We start from the raw sequence: 7,747 nt of genomic DNA, 5'->3' as shown, positions 1-7,747 counted from the left end.
TTCGGGGTCGCCCGCTTCTTGAGCGGAGGAATCCGGGGGAGGCGTTTCGCTCTCCATCATCTCTGGAAGAAGATCCCCCGAAGACGAGCTCAGCTGAGAGGGGCTAAGGCCCGAACTGCAAGATATATGCGGTGGTTATTATCTCAGAAAAAGATAGCACACCATTACTATTAAAAGTATTTTGGATCACTTACGACTCGTTGGAGGGCTGATCCCCCCGCGTACTTTGTGCGGCAAAAGCACCCCCCGAGGCAGGACCCTCTATGGGAGACTTCTTCTCCCGTTTGGAGGCTTCGGCTTCCGGATCCTCGGAAGCGGTCCTTTTCCTCCCCCGGTTATCCTCCTTCATGGAGATGCTCATTCCCTCGGTTGGAACGGGCAGCGATGGGGGCCCGCGTCCGCTCGTATTATGCCCCCCCCCCCCGTATCTTCCTTCGAGGGCCCCGGGCAAGGTGCGACCTCGAGCATCTTTTCCAATACCGGATTTTCCAAACCCTCAGGGAGGGGGGCCAAACACCGAATCATCTTCGCCTTTGTTAGCCAGTCCTGATCAAAAAGCGAGCTCTCAGAAATAACTTCGTGACGAATAAAAAACGGTGTGTTCGGCCAAGAGGATTTCTTACTTGTTCGGCGACGCGGTTACTGCTCAGGCCCACGTCCTCGGTAATATCCGAACACTCTACTTGAGGTCCGAAGAATGACTTGTACATCTCCTCATGCGTCAGGCCGAGGAAACTTTGAATGGCATGCGGTCCCTCTGGGTTGAACTCCCACAAGCGAAGGGGCCGGCGTTTGCAAGGCTGGACTTGATGGACCAGCATAACTTGTATTACCACAACCAAATTAAAATCTCCCTCGAAGAGATCTCGGATGCGGCTTTGCAGCATAGGCGTGTCCTTGGCTAGACCCCAGCTCAGACCTCTGCTAATCCATGACATCAGTTGTGGTGGGGGGCCCGAGCGGAAAGCGGGGCCAGCCGCCCACTTGGCACTTCTGGGAGCCGTGATATAAAACCACTCCCATTGCCATAATTCGGACACCTTTGGAAAGGAACCTTTCGGCCATGGAGATCCTGCCATCTTGCCTATTGATGCACCTCTGCACGCTGCATGTTGCCCCTCGATCATCTTCGGCTTTACTTCAAAGGTCTTGAGCCACAGGCCGAAGTGAGGGGTAACGCAGAGGAAGGCCTCACACGCGACAATAAATGTCGAGATGTGGAGAAAGGAGTCCGGAGCTAGATCGTGGAAATCTAGCCCGTAATAGAACATCAAACCCCGGACGAAGGGATTCAGAGTGAGGCCTAGACCTCGGAGGAAGTGGGATACGAACACGACGTTCTCGTTGGGTTCGGGAGTAGGGACAATCTGCCCTCGAGCAGGCAGCCGATGCGAAACCTCGGCGGTCAGGTATTTGGCCTCCCTCAATTTCTTAACTCCTCTTCCGTAATAGAGGAGGGCATCCATCGGCCTTGAAGGCTGGATCCAGACATGATTGAAGATCCGAAGCACCTAACCTGGGCTTTGGGTGTTAGAACTCGAGGCGGGGGAAGGGTTCGATTGAGCACGAGAGAGATAAGTGAAAACCTTGTCCCTTTATAAAGAGGGTGAATATCAAGCGTCCTCTCCGTAGCCGTTTAGGACTTGCCTATAATCTAGGAGTCCTAGACACGATTGGGTTACCCACGATTGCATTAAAGAGAATCCCGTAATTGGGGGAACACGATCTTCGCTTCGGCAAGACGTGTGAAGAAACTGCCTTGCGTTATGTGCGGGGCTAGTTAAAAGAAACGGTTCGAATAATCACCGGGCCATGACGTAGCGTCATGCTGCCAAAACAAGCCAGCAAATTAGATTTGCAAAAATATTATTCTCTCTACGGTGGTACGTGGAACTTATTTTGCAGGGTCGGACACTATCCTCGTTTTCAAATTCTTCCGTGATGTATTCGGAGAAGGAACCCGCCTTGCAATGCCGAAGACAATACTGTGCGCTGGACTCATCGTCATTGAAGCCTAGTTCAGGGGCTACAGAGGGAGTCCTGGATTAGGGGGTCTCCGGACAGCCAGACTATCTCCATTGGTCGGACTGTTAGACTATGAAGATACAAGATTGAAGACTTCGTCTCGTGTCCAGATGGGACTCTACTTGGCGTGGAAGGCAAGCTAGGCAATACGGATATGGATATTTCCTCCTTTGTAACCGACCTTGTGTAACCCTAACCCTCTCCGGTGTCTATATAAATCGAAGGGTTTTAGTCCGTAGGACAACAACATACAATCATACCATAGGCTAGCTTCTAGGGTTTAGCCTCTCTGGTCTCGTGGTAGATCTACTCTTGTACTACCCATATCATCAATATCAATCAAGCAGGACATAGGGTTTTACCTCCATCAAGAGGGCCCGAACCTGGGTAAAACATCGTGTCCCCTGCCTCATGTTACCATCCGGCCTAGACGCACAGTTCGGGACCCCCTACCCGAGATCCTCCGGTTTTGACACCGACAGTACTCTTGTGGTTTCTTTTGGTTGCTTTGGCTTGTAAATGTATCTATGTTATCTAACCCTGTTTACTCAGGTTCATTCCCTCCTAAGCCAACTCAAGACCACAAGGTAAGTATATGCATCACACTCATGTGCATGAGGATTTCTTGCTGATGTACATATTGTTTTGCAAGAAAGACTTATGATCATGTAGGTACATTTCCTATATTTAGATCTTTTGCTCTGATGCATATAGCCAAGATACATGTAACACATTGCTTACTCTGTCATGCTATGCATTCACATGCTCTTATAGTCCATATTTACATGATTGCATACATGTAGGGGGAACCTATGCATGTTACATATCTTTCCAAAGCTTTACTCATTATTCTCTATATCTTTATCTAAAGCTTTGATGTATGTTGTCATCAATTACCAAAAAGGGGGAGATTGAAAGCACAAGTGCTCCCTGGGTGATTTTGGTAATTAATGTCAACATATCTCTTGTTGGACTAATGCTTTCATCTAGAATGCTTCAGATGATTTCAACAATGGAGTGGCATGGACTAAAGGGTGTGGAACCCTTTCGAGATGATAAGGACAAAGGATTGGCTCAAGCTCAAAGACTCAGGACTCTACATTTTTCATTTTTAGTGATCCAAGATCACATTGAGTCCATAGGAAAGCCAATACTATTAAGAGGGGATGAGGTGTTGCTTATGGCTTGCTTGCTCAAAGTGTTTAGTGATATGCTCCAAAGCCCTCAACAACTTTCTCAAATCCACATATGTCCCAAACCAAAAGTCAAACTCGGCCCCACCAAACTTTCCTATCCGACACCACCGAGTTCACTTGACCTAGCCACTGCCAGAAACCCTAATCAATTCGGTCTCACCGATGGGATCTCAGTCTCATCGAGATGGGCTTGCAAACTCTATGTTGCCTATTGCATTAATTTCGCTCCCACCGAAATATGAAATCGGTCCCACCGAGTTTGCTTAGCCAACTCTTTGTTTAGCTTATCACCAAAATCGGTCCCACCGAGTTTGTGTAATCGGTCCAACCGAGATGAGGCTTTACCCTAACCCTAATGGAATCGGTCCCATCGAGTTGATCATGTCGGTCCCACCAAAATGCCAAATGGTCACATTATGAATCAAATCGGTCCGATCGAGTTTTATGATTCGGTCCCACCGAGTTTGGTGATTTATGTGTAACGGTTAGATTTTGTGTGGAGGCTATATATACCCCTCCACCCACTCTTTATTCATGGAGAGAGCCATCAGAATATGCCTACACTTCCAACATACATTTTCTGAGAGAGAACCACCTACACTTGTGTTGAGGTCAAGATATTCCATTCCAACCACATAAATCTTGATCTCTAGCCTTCCTCAAGTTGCTTTCTACTCAAATCATCTTTCTACCAAATCCAATCCTATGAGAGAGAGTTGGGTGTTGAGGAGACTATCATTTGAAGCACAAGAGCAAGGAGTTCATCATCAACACACCATCTATTACCTTTTGGAGAGTGGTGTCTCCTAGATTGGTTAGGTGTCACTTGGGAGCCACCGTCAAGATTGTGGAGTTGAACCAAGGAGTTTGTACGGGCAAGGAGATCGCCTACTTCGTGAAGATCTACCCTAGTGAGGCATGTCCTTCGTGGGCGATGGCCATGGTGGGATAGACAAGGTTGCTTCTTCGTGGACCCTTCATGGGTGGAGCCCTCCATGGACTCGCGCAACCGTTACCCTTCGTGGGTTGAAGTCTCCATCAACATGGATGTACGATAGCACCACCTATCGGAACCACGCCAAAAATCTCTGTGTCTCCATTTGTGTTTGCACACTCGAATCCCATCCCTTTACATTCTTGCAACTTGCATGATTTACTTTCCGTTGCTCATATACTCTTGTCATGCTTGCTTCATATGTATTGTGAATGTTTGAACTTGTGCTAAAACTCCACTTAACTTAAATAATTTAAAAACTGCAATTTCTTTGCTAAGAGTCTATTCACCCCCCCCCCTCTAGACACCTCTTCTCGATCCTCTCACAATCCCTTCACGGTCACTTACGAGAGTGAGATCTGATAGAGATAATAATAGTAAGATAAATATTTTTGGTATTTTTATGATATAGATTGAAAGTAAAGATTGCAAACTAAAATAGATTGGAAACTTATATGATAAAAGATAGACCCGGGGTCCATAGGTTTCACTAGTGGCTTCTCTCAAGATAGCATAAGTATTACGGTGGGTGAACAAATTACTGTCGAGCAATTGATAGAAAAGTGAATAATTATGAGAACATCTAGGCATGATCATGTATATAGGCATCACGTCCGCGACAAGTAGACCGAAACGATTCTGCATCTACTACTATTACTCCACACATCGACCGCCATCCAGCATGCATCTAGAGTATTAAGTTCATAAGAACAGAGTAATGCATTAGGAAAGATGACATGATGTAGAGGGATAAACTCAAGCAATATGATATAAACCCCATCTTTTTATCCTCGATGGCAACAATACAATACGTGCCTTGCTGCCCCTGCTGTCACATGGAAAGGACACCGCAAGATTGAACCCAAAGCTAAGCACTTCTCCCATTGCAAGAAAATCAATCTAGTAGGCCAAACCAAACTGATAATTTGAAGAGACTTGCAAAGATAACCAATCATACATAAAGGATTTCAGAGAAGAATCAAATATTGTTGATAGGTAAACTTGATCATAAACCCACAATTCATTGGATCTCGACAAACACACCGCAAAAGAGTTACATCAAATATATCTCCAAGAAGATCGAGGAGAACATTGTATTGAGATCCAAAGAGAGAGAAGAAGCCATCTAGCTAATAACTATGGACCCGAAGGTCTGAGGTAAACTACTCGCACATCATCGGAGAGGCTATGGTGTTGATGTAGAAGCCCTCCGTGATCGATGCCCCCTTCGACGGAGCTTCGGAAAAGGCCCCAAGATGGGATCTCTTGCGTACAGAAGGTTGCGGCGGTGGAAATAGGGTTTTGTGGTGCTCCTGGATGTTTTCGGGGTATGTAGACATATATAGGAGGAAGAAGTAGGTCGGTGGAGCCACGAGGGGCCCACGAGGGTGGAGGGCACGCCCAGGGGGGTAGGCGCGCCCCCTGCCTCGTGGCCTCCTCGTTGGTTGCTTGACGTCCACTCCAAATCCCCTGGATCACGTTTGTTCCAAAAATAACTCTCCCGAAGGTTTTATTCCATTTGGATTCCGTTTGATATTCCTTTTCTGCGAAACATTGAAATAGGCAAAAAACAGCAATTTGCACTAGGCCTTGGGTTAGTAGGTTAGTCCCAAAAATAATATGAAAGTGTATAAATAAGCCCATTAACATCCAAAACAGATAATATAATATCATGGAACAATCAAAAATTATAGATACGTTGTAGACGTATCAAGCATCCCCAAGCTTAATTCTTGCTCGTCCTCGAGTAGGTAAATGATAAAAACAGAATTTTTGATGTGGAATGATACCTAGCATAATTCTCAATGTAACTTTCTTTATTGTGGCATGAATGTTCAGATCCAAAAGATTCAAGACAAAAGTTTAATATTGACATAAAAATAGTAATACTTCAAGCATACTAACAAAGTAATTATGTCTTCTCAAAATAACATGGCCAAAGAAAGTTATCCCTACAAAATCATATAGTCTGGCTATGCTCTATCTTCATCACACAAAGTATTTAAATCATGCACAACCCCGATGACAAGCCAAGCAATTGTTTCATACTTTTGATGTTCTCAAACTTTTTCAATCTTCACTCAATACATGAGCGTGAGCCATGGAAATAGCACTATATGTGGAATAGAATGGTGGTTGTGGAGAAGACAAAAAGGAGAAGATAGTCTCACATCAACTAGGCGTATCAACAGGCTATGGAGATGCCCATCAATAGATATTAATGTGAGTGAGTAGTGATTGCCATGCAACGGATGCACTAGAGCTATAAGTGTATGAAAGCTCAAAAAGAAACTAAGTGGGTGTGCATCCAACTCGCTTGCTCACGAAGACCTAGGGCATTTTGAGGAAGCCCATCATTGGAATATACAAACCAAGTTCTATAATGTAAAATTCCCACTAGTATATGAAGGTGACAACATAAGAGACTCTCTATCTTGAAGATCATGGTGCTACTTTGAAGCACAAGTGTGGAAAAAGGATAGTAGCAGTGTCCATTCTCTCTTTTTCTCTCATCATTTTTTTCTCTTTTTTTATTTGGGCCTTTTCTCTTTTTTGGCCTCTTTTTTCTTTTCTTTTTTATTTTTCGTCCGGAGTCTCATCCTGACTTGTGGGGGAATCATAGTCTCCATCATCCTTCCCTCACATGGAACAATGCTCTAATAATGATGATCATCACACTTTATTTACTTACAACTCAATTCTTAGAACAAAATATGACTCTATGTGAATGCCTCCAGCGGTGTACTGGGATGTGCAATGAATCAAAAGTGACATGTATCAAAGAATTATGAACGGCGGCTTTGCCACAAATACGATGTCAACTACATGGTCATGAAAAGCAATATTACAATGATGAAGCGTGTCATAATAACGGAACGGTGGAAAGTTGCATGGCAATATATCTTGGAATGGCAATGGAAATGTCATAATAGGTAGGTATGGTGGCTGTTTTGAGGAAGGTGTATGGTGGGTTTATGGCACCAGCGAAAGTTGCACGGTACTAGAGAGGCTAGCAATGGTGGAAGGGTGAGAGTGCGTATAATCCATGGACTCAACATTAGTCATAAAGAACTCACATACTTATTGCAAAAATTTATTAGTTATCAAAACAAAGTACTACGTGCATGCTCCCAGGGGGATAGATTGGTAGGAAAAGACCATCGCTCGTCCCCGACCGCCACTCATAAGGAAGACAATCAATAAATAAATCATGCTCCGACTTCATCACATAACGTTTCACCATACGTGCATGCTACGGGAATCACAAACTTTATAACAAGTATTTCTCAAATTCACAACTACTCAACTAGCATGACTCTAATATTACCATCTTCATATCTCAAAACAATCATCAAGTATCAAACTTCTCATAGTATTCAATGCACTTTTTATGATAGTTTTTATTATACCCATCTTGGATTCCTATCATATTTGGACTAATTTTATAACCAAAGCAAATTGCCATGCTATTCTAAAGGACTCTCAAAATAATATAAGTAAAGCATGAGAGATCAGTAATTTCTATAAAATA

This window comes from Triticum aestivum, chromosome 1A (assembly GCF_018294505.1).
Source record: "Triticum aestivum cultivar Chinese Spring chromosome 1A, IWGSC CS RefSeq v2.1, whole genome shotgun sequence".
NCBI classification, from domain to species: Eukaryota; Viridiplantae; Streptophyta; class Magnoliopsida; order Poales; family Poaceae; genus Triticum; species Triticum aestivum.
The sequence above is the reverse complement of the archived record's forward strand: the minus strand, read 5'-3'. Positions refer to the sequence as shown.